The sequence below is a fragment of the Macrotis lagotis genome, chromosome 1 (assembly GCF_037893015.1).
Source record: "Macrotis lagotis isolate mMagLag1 chromosome 1, bilby.v1.9.chrom.fasta, whole genome shotgun sequence".
Lineage (NCBI taxonomy): Eukaryota > Metazoa > Chordata > Mammalia > Peramelemorphia > Peramelidae > Macrotis > Macrotis lagotis.
This window is the reverse complement of record NC_133658.1, coordinates 97741351-97755872: the sequence shown is the minus strand read 5'-3', so window position 1 is coordinate 97755872 and position 14522 is coordinate 97741351. Positions and strand designations below refer to the sequence as shown.

General features: G+C 37.5%; 1 protein-coding gene across 2 annotated transcripts in view; it reads right to left on the bottom strand.

Annotated features, from left to right (window-relative positions):
* PRKCE (protein kinase C epsilon) overlaps positions 1-14522 on the bottom strand; it is a 653543-nt gene that overhangs the window by 175014 nt on the left and 464007 nt on the right. The gene's annotated exons all lie outside the window — the stretch shown is intronic.

The following is a 14522-nucleotide window of genomic DNA, read 5'->3' as shown; positions in this document are numbered from 1 at the left end:
GTGCTTACTGGAAAATTAAGACAATGAATCAGACCAAAAACCTTTTATTAAGCTCTTACCATGTGCCAGACCCTATAGAAACTCTAAGGATACAAAGAAAGATAAATTCAATCCCTGGCCTCAGGGAACACATATGCTTTGTTGCTTAGTTTTGTTTTTTGGTGGAGGGAAGGGGTATTCACTTGTTTATTTTTTGTCTTTATTTTATATTTTATTTTTAACTTGTCAAATGCCAAATAAAACAAGTATTTTCACATACCTTGTATCATAGAAGGAGGGGTCTATGCAACTATAGATCTTGCTTTTTAATATATATATATATATTAAATATATATAATATATATATATATATATATATATATATATATATATATATATATATATATATATATATATATTCATTCAATATGTAGCTTTCAAGGCTGTCCTGCTTGTCTGTTCTGGATTTTCTGGTCTACCTTCTCTTCTCTTTTCATTATTTTTTGGAACCTCATGCTACCCCCTCTCTTCCTCTCTTCTTTTTCCTCTCCCTACCCCCCAAATTAGGAACTCACATTCTAATAGAGAAAGCAAAATGTAAAGATATATAAATATATATGTTAGATGGAAAGTGTTGTTTTTGTTTGTCCTTCATTCTTGAAGAGGGGATGCCATGACATATAAGTGAATTGAATTTAAGTGAGGGAGGACTATGCAAAGTCTCCAGCCTCACTTTCTTCTCTGGAGCCATCTGGGTCCAATGGACACATACAAATCAAGAAATAAACTCAGAAGGAATTCTGAGAGGAAAACTGAGTCTTGAAGGATGCCAAGAAATTCAAGAGGAGGTGATTAAGAGGGAAAATATTCTAAAAAAAGAACATTCCAAGTATGAAGTATTACAAGAGAGAGAGAGAGAGAGAGAGTGTCAAACTTAAACTTTTAAAAAACTTTTTTAAAAAATTAAGAGGGACTGAGTTCTAACCAGAACCTTATTTTTCTAATCTCTAATTACTGGTAGTGATGTTAAAGAAAAAATTCTTTCAGATAAAATAATTTTAAATTTTATCCAAATACTGTAAAATTATCTGTAATTTAACATGAGGAATATGGAAATAATTCTGAAAAAAATAGTTTCCTTCTATGTTGTATGTTATTTAAACACCATTATTTGCAACTCCATCATTAACTTATTAAATTTCAAGTTTTGGACTTTGTACATTCTCTGCCAAAACTCATGGGTTCTGAAGTTCATGTTTAGAATTGTACAGTCCAAAACATTTTATAATGTAAGTTTTTTCTGCCTTCTTTTTTAAGAGCCAAGGAGGGTATGAAACATAAGCTAGGATAGAAGAGGGTATATGAATAACTTCTGCAAGGAAAATAAAATTAGACACAAGCTAATTTTTATGAGGGGAAAGATAATTAGCAAACCCATGAAGCAGCACTCTTTTAAAAAACCTCTAAAGTAGGGGTGGATAGGTGGCGTAGTGGATAAGGCACCGGCCTTGGAGTCAGGAGTACCTGGGTTCAAATCAGATCTCAGACACTTAATAATTACCTAGCTGTGTGGCCTTGGGCAAGCCACTTTAACCCCATTTGCCTTGCAAAAACCTAAAAAAAAAAACCCTCTAAAGTAGAAATTAATACACTGTTTTCAAGAAAAAGCAATTGTTAGCTTAAGATTCTGGTCCTGATTGTAGGTATTAGTAAATGAAAGCATCTGAACCTGGGTTCCTATTGTGAAATGCAAGATAAATAGAATTAAAAGTTACTTATGAAATTAACACCTATTATCATTTGCTCATAGGTATAAATGGAGTTAATCAAGTCAAAATATCAAAATTAAAATAAATGACTGATTATTTTGAATGATAATTAAAAAAAGAAAGAATTTCCTAATTGCCCTTTCAACTAGGTGGTGCCATAGATAGTACAGTTGGACTTGAAAGCAGGAAGACTTGAGTTCAAATATGATCTCAGATACTTGCTAACTCTGTTATCCTGGGAAAGTCACTTAATTTCTGTTTGCCTCAGTTTCCTCAACTGTAAATGGGGGATAATAACAGCACATAATTCAAAGGGTTGTTTTGAGGATCAAATATTTAGCAGTGTTACATAATAGGCACTTTCTCTTCCTCTTTTACTTTGCTGATATTTATATCTATAATAGGGAGACAGACATATTAGCTATTATCTCAGCTAAAGTCTGTATTATGTCTAATATTGTGATTAATCAATTGACTTACATTCTGTTTTAGAGGTGAACATTTTGGGGGGTAAATTATAGAAAAAGTTAGATCTTTTTGTGAAGTCATATCTCCAAACTTCCTATAACTCACCATACTGAAGTCAGAGGGTCTGAGTGCAAATCCATCACTTATGTGTGATTTTGGTTAAATCACTTTCTCTTCCTACACTTCATTTGCCTTTACTGTAAAAAAAGGAGCCAGATTTGAGGGGAAGCATTGCCTATATTATTCCTAAAGTTCCTTCTGGCCCTCATTCTTATGAGTTGATAAGTATGATACAAAGTAGAATATAATAATGGTCTAACAGAACTAGACAAATACCATGAGAAATCTGAGAAGAAAACATTTTCAATAGTATGATTAAATGTAGCATATTCAGGAGAATCAGAGAAAATTTAAAGAAGAATTTATCCATAGTGTGATATGAAACGTCTTTCTTCATAAGTCACATCAGTAGAGATGAAAGATAGTAGTTCAGGGTTTATGCAAGATTGACTGGGCCGTGTCCTAGTTCTAGACTAGAATGTCAAAACTTTACTTTCAACTATTTCTTGAATAAACATCAAAAAAGGCAAAGGGTGGTGGGGGGGGGGGAGAAACCTTTAAGAAGATATTACCCAGAACAGTCCACTGGGACACAAAGGCCGATTCTATACAGAGATTTGGGTTTGATTTGAGGAGTGAAGATTATTATGTTGTTGTTTTTTAAAATGCCTTATGGACATGGGGCATCATGACATGAGCTAGCAATGTAGCCAGAAGGCCAAGGGAAAGAAAAGGAATCATGGGGAAGAACAAAAATCTGAGAAGTGCCCAAGTTTATTTTACATGATTCTCAGAAAGCTCTCTTGAGGATCAGGAACTCTGATTTGCCAGGGTTATTTTGCCCATAGCCACAGCTACTTCCCAAGCTATCAGAAATGCTGCATCAGACAAAATTAACTGAGAAAAATTGGGAGTAGGAAAGGGGAATAGAGGAAAGCATCATTTAAATATTACACAGTTCTTTAATAGCAGGTTGTCCAATAAAAAGCAGAATTATTCATAAATATTAAAAGTGTCTTCCTTCTTTCCTTTATCCCTCCATTCCTTCATTCCCTTCTTCCTCCTTCTTCTCTCTCTCTCTCTCTCTCTCTCTCTCTCTCTCTCTCTCTCATTTGGGGAATGTTGAAAGTATTTAGACATTTTCATCACTCCCCTACTTCTACTGAGTAGTGAAAAATCTGTCTTACCTCTATAAAGTCTAATAAAAAGATAGAGTTGTAAAAAGGAAAGAATATAAATCAGACCATCATTACCCCATTGACTACCATCTTCCTGCAGATACTGAACCCAAGAACCTTGAGAATAAAAATGTTTTCAGTTGAGTGCCTTCAGTGACCATCCTGGAAAACAATTCTTATGGAGATAGCCTGGTAACTTCTCTTGATAATATTACAATCCCATCTATTGAAGACTCAGAAAGAAAAGTTCTTGTCACCAAAAAAAAGAAGATAGACTAACTACATGGCGAGAATGAGGATAATGGGCACACAGCCTCAGTGTGCCACTGGTATATTCCCAATGTCAGAAAAAAGGGCAGGACAGGGGTTCCTCACCTTGACTGCATCATTGTACCTCCTGGGAGACTAGTGAAGTCCAAGGACCCCTTCTCATAATCATGTTTCAACATGACTGAAGGAAATGCCAAATATCAGTTAGAAGTTAGTGAAAATGAAAATGTCAATGCTGAGTGGACCCACTGATATGTGATAAAATGATTCTTTTGATAAATAAAACTTAAAAAACCCCCAGAAACTTAAATTCCCAAGAAGGAGAGTGATGAGTATGCTGTAATGAGTGGAAAAAACTTATTACCATGGCTCTCAAGGGAAAAAAACCTAAAAGAAAAGCAGGTCCAGAAAAGAAAATCAAGCTACAGGCAATGAATAATTTAAAAAGTGGTGGAGAATGTCCATCAGAGAACTATTTCTTCATCCCCCTGCCATCTGCCCATCGCCATTTGCATTATATTCATACCACCATGATGAGTAGCCAGGATTGGAAGAATATCTGAGAAGATATCATCATATTTGAGGGCCAAAGCACTTTTAAGCCATCTTCTGCAATCAGTTCACTTGAAGTTCATACATGGACTAGTAGTTAACAGTAGTTTGAACTTTTAGCCTGGGAGATATCCTGCCCATTTGTAAGCAAACATGTAGTGGGGACAAATAGTTTTTATACAACCCTTCATTGTACTCTGATAAGATCTAGGGAAACTTTTTTTTTCATAGTTTAGATTTCTTTATTCAAATATCACTCACAAAAATTCCCCATCTGGCTTTGCCAGCATTCTCTCCTATCTGGGAAATAGCCTTAATTAACAATGCCACTGGAAACTCTATGGGAGAAAATATGCAAAACAGAATCCATAAGGCTAAGTTTCTTCAGGCAGCCTCTTCCACAGTGGACTGGGGTGGGCTTAGTATGATCCAAGAGGCACTGCCCCCACCTACTGTCTTCCTCCATCTGTTATCGCAGCAGTTGCAAGTCTGCCTTGGGTTTGTTTCACCTTCTTTCCCTAAGGCCCTCCCCGAAATCGTACTGAAACCGAGACAAGTTTCAGTGGGCTCAGTGGCCTAGGTGAGAACAATATTACAACAACGTCCTGCCTATACAAGGAGAATTGCTTGGGAGTTACATGGCGGTTGTTTCCTTCAAACACATCATAATTGGAGTGAATAATGTTTTTTTTTTTTTAATTTCCCCTCCCCTCTTTTCTTTCTTCTCTTTTTAAGGCAAGTAAAACAATACAGAGCTATAGTGTTACAAACCTGGAAAAGCAAGCATTTGCCTAGGGGATATTTGAACTAGACCTGTGTATTTTGTGCCTGTCATGTGTAATAATGCCTCCTCACTTTTCTCACAAGAGGATAATTATGGATGGGGAGAGGTGAAAAAGTCTCCCAAGTCTGCGGTAGAATTTTGAACTCTTTTCTTCAGCTTAGACATATATATGTTTCAGATTCAGAAACTGGGCTGTAATTCTCATGAGAAGAGTCCTTGGGTTCTAAGGATTCCAGAGAGTCCAGCAAGGAAGAAGAAAGAGTCCCGTAGAACATAAAGATTCATATCTAGGTGGGAGACTTGGAATTTGGACAGCAAATGGTTTGAGATCCAGGAAGGGATGGAAGGGGGCACCCATTATTAGCAGGACATAAGAATAGTGGAGTTAGCTATTCAATCCTGGTCTTCCTGACTAGGAGGCTAGTTTTCTAATCAAAATGTTATCTTACCTCTCATCAGATAGAAAATAGGAAATATGAAAGGGAATCTACCAGCTGATTCTCCATATTGTCCTTACTAAGGCAATTCAAAGTCTTCCACAATCTGACCCTAATTTATATAGCCAGGACTTTCTACTCCCCTACACAAATCTACTCCACACTAATTGCTGTATCCTTGAAGGCAGCTATGCTTTCATTGTCTACATAGCTACTGCCCCCCTAGTTTCAAGGCCTCTCTCAAGTAGGGCCTCTTCCAGGAAGACAATCATCAGTCACCTTTGGAACTGAAACTCTGACAACACTTATCATCCACATCATTCAGTTGACACTTGGCATATACAGCCTTCTATTGTGATTCTCTATCAGTGTTTTGTCTCTTTATCTAGAATGCAAAACAGAAGCCTTATCTTATGTCTCCTTGTATCCCCAGAGTCTGCAGGGATATGATGGAATCAGCTTCTACCATTTTGTATGTGCATTTTTTCCCCCAAGAGAGCTGGTGGTTAAACCTTTACTAGCCTAGCTCTGCTTGCATGTCAATGGTACTCAATAAATCCTTGCTATAAATAGTCAGTACACTCTCTTCTCACAGCAAGATTGTTTCTCTCTCACACTGGCTAGCGTCTTTTACTAAAGAATGAGGACAGGGGAGGATCTACCAGTAGTAAAGCAGAGGTGGGGAAATACTGCTGGTCCTGTCACCTAAAGGTGAGGCTATGTTAGGAGAGAGCCCTCTATCTACCATGTAATTTATTTCATTTTTATTAATTATATATCAAATCAGGAATGAATATCCTAATTGGTAGGGCTGAGAAGTAAAATGGGAAAACAGAAAATAATAAAAATCAATCCACAGCTATTTGAATAGGGTTGGTTCTATTGTCCCATACAATTTCCAGTCCATAAAGGGGTTCTGGGTCTACTCTAAGAACTCCAGTAATACTTCATCACTTCTTCGAACAAATAAGAGTCAGAAAAAAGATGAAGAGAGGTAGAGTTAGAAGGGGCCTTGAAGACTGTCTGGTCTGAACTTTTTATTTTGTTATTCTGTTGTTATTGCTATTGTTATTCTATTTCAAGACCCCAGGGACCACAGCATGCCAAAATTGTCCATTTTCTTGATAGATGTTAGAGTGGTACCATTTCTTCACCAGTGGATTAAAATGAACAGGAGTTAAGTGATTTGTCCAGGATCACACAGCTAATAGGTGTCTGAGGCCAACAGACCCAGCTCAACACTCTATCCACTGAGCCACCTAGTTGTCTCACCATTTATTTTGCCAATAAGAATACTCTGGTGAGAGTCTATATTCCTGGACTGGAAAAATGTTTCTGAATTTTTCCTCATCTTTTCACCAATAGTAATAATATTGATATGTCTAGTGAATCAAATATATACATCGATATATAATTTTTCATTATCTATGAGAAGATACACCATTCCAGGAAAGGAAAAGACTGCAGTCCTTCATCCAAAAAACATAGTCCTATCCTGCAGTGAATGTCTGAGGAGATCTATAACCTCTTTCCCCCCTGGAGACCCTTAAAAATCAGAGAAAATTGCGGATATTTTGTTCTTGGTTTTTTGTTTTGTTTTGTTTTGTTTTGTTTTTGTTTTTGCAAGGCAATGGAGTTAAGTGATTTGCCCAAGGCCGCACAGCTAGGTAATTATTAAGTGTTTGAGGCTGGATTTGAACTCAGGTACTCCTGACTCCAGGGCTGGTACTCTATCTACTGCACCACCTAGTTGCCCCAACATTTGGGATATTTTGAATATGAATTAGCCCAAAGGCAGAAAACTGGAATGAGATAATATGTCTACAAATTTTACTGCAAGGAATCTCATGCGGAATGGCAGAACATATCCAAGAACTCTTCTAATAAGAGGACCAATGACTACAAATTCTGGAACACTACTATGTCAGAAGAATCAAATTCTCAAGTAGCCAAAATGTATTACAAAGATGTATGGTGGTAGCTAGGTATATAGAGTTCTGAACATGGAATCTGGAAGATCTGAGTTCAAATAAGAATCAAATATTTATCAGCTATGTGACCCTAGACAGATCATTTAACCTGCTTGCCTCAGTTTCCTCATCTATAAAATAGGGGAAGTATTAGCATCGATCTACAAGAATGACTGTGAGGATGAAATAAAATGATATTTATAAAACACTTCAAAAAATAAATAAAAAACACTTCACAAACCTTAAAGTACTATATAAAGGCTATCTTCATCATTTTGTGGGTGGGTGTTGTTTTTGTGAGGCAATGGGGTTAAGTGATTTGCCCAAGGTGGCTTCATCATTTTTTTAAACAAGACTACAGCAAGTTACCCTGTAGTTAGACACAAGAGAAAGGGCATACAGGAAAGCATCAATAATAATAATAATAATAATAATAATAATAATAATAAATATTTATATTTATAAGACACTCTAAAGTTTACAAAGCACTTTATAAATTTATCTCATTTGATCTTCACAACAACCTTCTAAGGTAAGAGTCATTATTCTATTACAGTGAAGAAAAAGGAGACAGAGTTTCACTTCTGGATTGTACTGCCCAGAGTTGAATAGGTAATAAGTCTCTGAGGTCAGATATAAAATCAGGTCTTCCTGACTTCAAGTCTAGCATTCCAATCCACCTCACCATCTGGCTGCCCATGGACACTTAAAAGAGCAAGTCATGGGAAAGGAGGTAGTCCAGTCATGTTAGATGAGTGAAAAATTAAAAAAATAAAAAATAAACAGTATCTGGGCTATCTTGGGACCCTGGAAATACAAAGGAATCAGAAGAAGATGAAAATGCAGAGGTCCATCAGAAATAGCATACATCTTGGAATCTAGCACTTAATATCATGTCTGGCATATAATAGGTGCTTAATAAATGCTTTTTGAATTGTCTTGAATCAGAGGACCCAGGTTTGATTCCAGAATTTGCTACATACTGTGTGACTTTAGACAAGTTACTTCTCCTTCCATGGAGGAAGTCACACTAGTTGGTTTCTAAAATCCCTTTCAATTCCAACATTCCACAATTCTAACTTTGTATCCCATATGACGACAGACTCCAGTTTATGGAGTGATTTATGGAAAGATGAAAATAAGAACTGCACATGAAGAGAAGGTGGGGAAGGGTTACTCTGGTAGAGGGAGTGCCAGGATGAAACCGTGGCTCCAACAAAGTATCCAAGTCAATAATTTCAGGTCAAACCCATTAGTCACGACCCACCTTCATGGCAGCAAGATCTGCTGAGACCTGGTTTGTCTAATTGCTTTGCTGTGCAAACAGACTGTGCTGATCACTTTGAGGGATAGTCAGAACAGGTCTCAGAGGCATTAAGTCACCTCACATGTAGGCTGAGCCTGTGACTCAGTGCAGGTCCAAAACTTCATAATTTCCTGGTAGAAGCTGGTTGCCTAGGCTAGCCCAATATGGAGCACATATTGATGGCGGATAGGGGAGAAGGACGGCAGGGTAGTTCTAGATGAAACCTCAGACGATTGTGATATTTTTTGAATGAAGAGTGACAAGAACTAATGAGACCTCAATTTCAATTCAATCCAAGCCAACAAACATTCAGCAAGCACCTATTTTGTTTAAAATGTCATGGTAGATAAACACTGGGGATTCAGAGACAAAATGAAAAATAGTTTCTGCCTTCAAGCAACTTACATTCTACTGAATTCCAGAGGTATAAGGAGAGGAGAAAGAACTAGTCAAAGAACAATTTCTAGATAAATCCTATAATCATTGTGTTATTATTCTCTTGTACAAGAACCTGCAATAGTTTCCTATGCTTCCTTTTCAAGTTCAAACTTTCCTTCCAGGCTTAGATGGCTCTCCACAACTGTCTACCCCATTCTGCATCCAATTTGATGTGAATTATTTATTATTATTATCATCATCATCATCAATTTTTTTATTCACACATCTGACTCTTGCTCATTTAGAGCTTATTCTCTGAATTATCTTCTTTTCACATGCCTGTATACATAACACTAATCATTCTTTAAAAGGAGTATGCCCCCCTATTGAAATTTTCTCTTATCATTCTGAGCTATATAAATCACTTTATTCATTCATCCATTCATTTATCCAGCCAGGCAACAATTCATTTGTCTTTGTCTCTCTCTTCCTCTCTTGCTTCCTGTCTTCCAATCTCTCTCTCTCTCTCTCTCTCTCTCTCTCTCTCTCTCTCTCTCTCTCTCATCTAACAATCTACTTAGTTGGGGGAAGGACAGCAAGGGATGACAAGATCAACACAGAACAAAGAAAGAGCAATATTTACAATATAAGAACATATATAAAATTATGGTGTAGTCAATAAATTCCATAGAAATTTAGGGAATAAAGTATTTTTAAAGCACCTACTATGGGCCTGACCCTATGCTAGATGTATTAATACAAGCAAACTTTGCAGGAGTTTAAATTCTCAAAGAAAAAGACAAAACATCAAGGGGCACTGGAAAGGGGGAAAGCAGGCTGCTGGTAAGGAGGTCTGAAGTGAATTGAGCTGAGAGAGAGCTCAACATGGTTTGGGTTCCTTGTGATGGTGACCCTGGGAGGAATCTCAGAGATCATCTTATCTGACTACATTCAGGAAAAGAGGTCAGGTATTCATCATTCAAAAGATCAGACTCCAGAGTGGGGTCATCTCAAGAGGAGAAAGGATGAATTGCGAGTACCATGTTACCTCTCTTCATTTTCTCCATAGCACAAAGTACATAAAAAGGACTCAATAAATATTTGAAAACATGAACAGATAATAAGAAACATTTTCATAGAAAGTGTGCTCACAAGCCACTACAGTAACACTACAATACTGAAGATGCTGCTGCTTGTACACCTATTACAGACTAGATCAAAATACTTTCTCCTCTTCTCCCTTGCTGGATTGCTTATGCCTTGGAAGCGTGCTGGATAAACAGCCATTCCTATCCTTGTATCTCAATTCTATGATCTAAGAAGGCATTTTATTTGAGAGGAAATTGGATTAAGCAACAGAGAGAATTTTTACTCATTAAGAACAAACTTGAGTTAACTTCCACTGATGGAGCATGCAAAGGCTTACAAGTTAGTTTCTGGCCAGACTCTAGGCATTTACCAAATGAGCAATGGCCATTGTTTTATGACTCAATGATTCCAAAATGAGCCAATGAGGAAAGAGTAGCTTAGCAAGCTGGAAGATCTTAGAGGTCATCTGGTCCAACCTATTTTTCTTTACATCTAAGGACACTGAGGTCCAAAGAGTGAGAGCTCAAAGAGCTAATACAAAGGTTATAATTCAAGATTAAATCTTCTGAACAGAACTCTTTCTACCTTCCCTTTTTTTGTAGAAATAACCATGCTCATTCCCATCTCTACCTTCTTCAATTATATCATTCCTCTCAATTCAAATGTTCTTAGATACTTTCTAAAAAGCACCCATCCTCGGGTCCAGAATTAGACTCAGTTCCTCCTTGAGCTTATCCTTAACCACTTCAATCCTTACTGATCACCTTCTTTTGAATTTCAGAGCATCTCAGAGGTGAAAGAGACTTAGAGGCCTGTGATCCAACCCATCTTTGTACATCCATCTACAAGATCCAGCTCAGTGAAGGGGAACCTCCATTTCCAAGGAAGTCCATTCTATTCTTAGGCTGTTTGAAGTGTAAGAAAGCTTTTTCTTCCACCAAATCTAAATCTGCTATTCTATAACTCTTCTCATTGCTTCAAATTCTTCTAAGGCCAAGCCATGTGAATTTGGTCTTTCTTCCACTGAAGAGCCACATTATGGTCCTTGCTAAGTCTTTTCAATAGGCTGAAACATCTTTAGTTCCTTCCACAGCCATCTTTCTCCAGACCTTTCACCATCCCAATAATTTCACCTCCAATTCATTCATATTATACTCACTACTGCATGGTGACTACTGGTCCTTGAGATCAAGGGTCATGTCATACTTCTTCTACAATCCCCAGGACCTGCCAAAGGTTCCACACTTCTCTTTGGATATGTGGGATCACATTAATGTGGGATCATTCAATTCAAATAAAATCAATAAAAAAGTATTTTGTGCCAATAAGGCACTGTTCTAGGGAAGAATGAAATTGTCTCTACCCTCCAGGAATTTACAATCCACCAGAGGATGCAGGATGTATCCAAGAAAATAAATTCATAGAAATGTCAAAAGTGTGTGGGGGGGGGGGGGAGACAGATTGACAGACAGACACTTAATAACTGAGAAGGAAAGAATCAGAAAAAATATCTCATGTAGGAAGTAGCATGCAAAATGAACCTGGACAGAAGTTAGAGATTCTCTTAGCAAGAAAAGTGAAATCCCTGCAAAAGGGGCAACAAGACCTTTTTTAAGAGGTGGCTTATAGAATAAGGGATTTTGCTTGTGACATAAGAGAGCTCTTTCTCCTTCAAAACCTTTCCCTCATGGCTACCCCATATCAGCCCTAGTGAGAAATATGAAGCAATGGTCGCCCTTCCTCTCTTTGGAGAAAAGGATGGTTTGGTATCGATGCTGTCACTGAAAATGGATATGCTTTATTCAGCAAGTAATGTTTCTTTCATCTTTCCTCTCTTCTAATCCTTAAAGAAAGATTGACCTTCTTAAATGCAGTAAATCAGCTTCTTTCAATTATATAACAAGGGTAAGTGACCTGATCCACTTTTTCTGTACCTTTTCAAATTGATTACAGACAAGAGTTGGTCTTTCTCTTCCAACTGGATGGCTCTCTTTCTATAAATGTAACAGTGACCTTTAGAAGCAGCTTTAATGGGAGCTACTTCATTTTCCATGTTTCTCTGTTTCCAGGACATGATTAATTCTTGGCAAAGACAACTTTTCTTGCAGCTGAAAACACTGGCAGGCCACAAATGTGAATTACTAGATTGGGAAATGAGAAACTGTTGCTTTCCAGATAGATTTCTCCTTGGGAGAAGTTTTGCTCATGATGAATTAAAATCATTATTAATTAGAAAATTACTCTGAGAATTAATGTGTTTTAGCTTTTTCAATCAGGGTCCCAAATTGGGAGTTGTTAAGAGTTACATTACTTTACACAGATCCCAGATTGCAGCCAGACCGTCTCCTAAAATCACACCCCATAGCCTCCTGATCACTTTCCTGTCCAGCCAAATAAAAATTTCCAAGCTTTCCAGGAGTGCCTCTAGGCCAATTGGGATGAAAGACAAACTCGGAAAGTATCACAGGAGTTTACCTAAATAGAATAGCCAAGAATGAACTAGAGAGAAGATTGGTTGGGCAATGAAGGAGGCCTCATCAGAAACTTCTGACCTCCCTTTTTTGTGACAGGTACCATTGGCTTACTTAGACAGGAGTTTGTTATCTGCAGCTGATTATCCAAATTGTTAGACCTGGTCCTTCTAAATTCAACATTAGTGATGAATGGTGGGTGGAAAGAGTATAGAGAAGACTGTAGGAGACAGTTCTGCTATGCTCCCTCCTCACTGTGTGGTCTTAGGGAAATCACTTCTCCATCCCTATTTCTGTTAAAGAGGGATCCTAATGGCAATTGCAGGCTTATTGTGAGAAGGGTAAAAAGGATAACAGACATGGATGCCACTAGCATTATTGGAAGGTTCAGAATCCAGTCAACTGCTGAATTCTTGCTCCCCACCACTGAAAAGAGTGTTCTCCTTGAGTTCAAAAGGATTTTTCTCAGCTCTCCATAAGCCTCACTGTCATAAAATTACAGTATACATAACACATACTTCGGCTTACCTCAGTTTCCTCAATTGTAAAATGGAATAATAATAGTACTTCCTTCCCAGGGTTATTGTGCAGGATGAGATATTTGTAAGGTACTTGGCACGTAGTAGAATCTACATAATTATTAGATATTATGGTTCATTAATTATCCTGGGCAAGCCACTTAACCTTTTGCTTGCCTCAGTTTCTTCATATTGTGAAACATGAATCATACATCCTTTTCACACCAACACCAAACCAATTTCCCATAGGGATTTTTTTCACAATTATTCAAGCCCTTCCTAGGAAAAATGAGTCAAAGGAGGTCTTTGGGAGAGCCCTCATCATCTCCATGGGAATCTGTAAGAGGATGCCCCCCACAAGGGAAGATATGGATGTATTTCATGAGTAAGAATCAGACAGTCTCAATTATTCAGTGAAAAGCTACTCATTTACACTGGGAAAAGCAGAGGCTGAGACAAGAAGCAGATGACAAGCACAGAAAAAGTGCCTTAAGTCAAATGGGTTACCATATGCCAAAGGCTTTAAAAGCCTTTCAGTACTTTCCAAATGCCAACTATTTTTAGATGACACAGGACAATATACCTGCTGTGTTAGAATAGAAAAAGTGAGAATTCCCCTTTCTGAGACAGACACACAACTTCCCAAAGGGACTATGCATTTAGCCCCACCTCTGATAGAGTAATTTCAGAATCCCAAAGCTTTCATGGTTTTTAACAAGGGAAGTCCCCATGGACTAACAAAGTAAGTTAAAATACAACAAACTGCTTTAATGTTGGTGGTTCACACCCACCCACAGATGTACTTATGGGAAAGAACTACTGGATTTGAAGTCAGGGATCTGGGTTCGATTCCTATCTCAGTATGTCATACTGGGCAACTCATTTTATTTTGAGGACCTAAGTTTCCACCTCTATAAAAAAGAGGGGGTTATATTATAAGGACTGGAAAGCCCTTTCTTAACAGAAATGCAAAGCTCAAACATGAAATCTTAACCTATGTTGGTACAAGATGTTATAATTTTTTTTATTTCACTGTATTTTGTATGTATTTCATGTTGTCATGTATATAGGGTGTACCAAGTCTTGGTATCATTATAATCTATTAAGGACTTTTGATATATCTCATATGTACATGCTGGCTCCCAAAGTTCTTTGCAAACAGAAACTGTATTACTTTTTTCTCTGATTTTGGCTCTCTAGGACTTAGCAAGGGGACTGGGACATAGTAGGCACTTGTTGAAAGGCTGATTGATTCACTCTATATGAAGTGATGGCCTAGGTTCCTAGACCCCA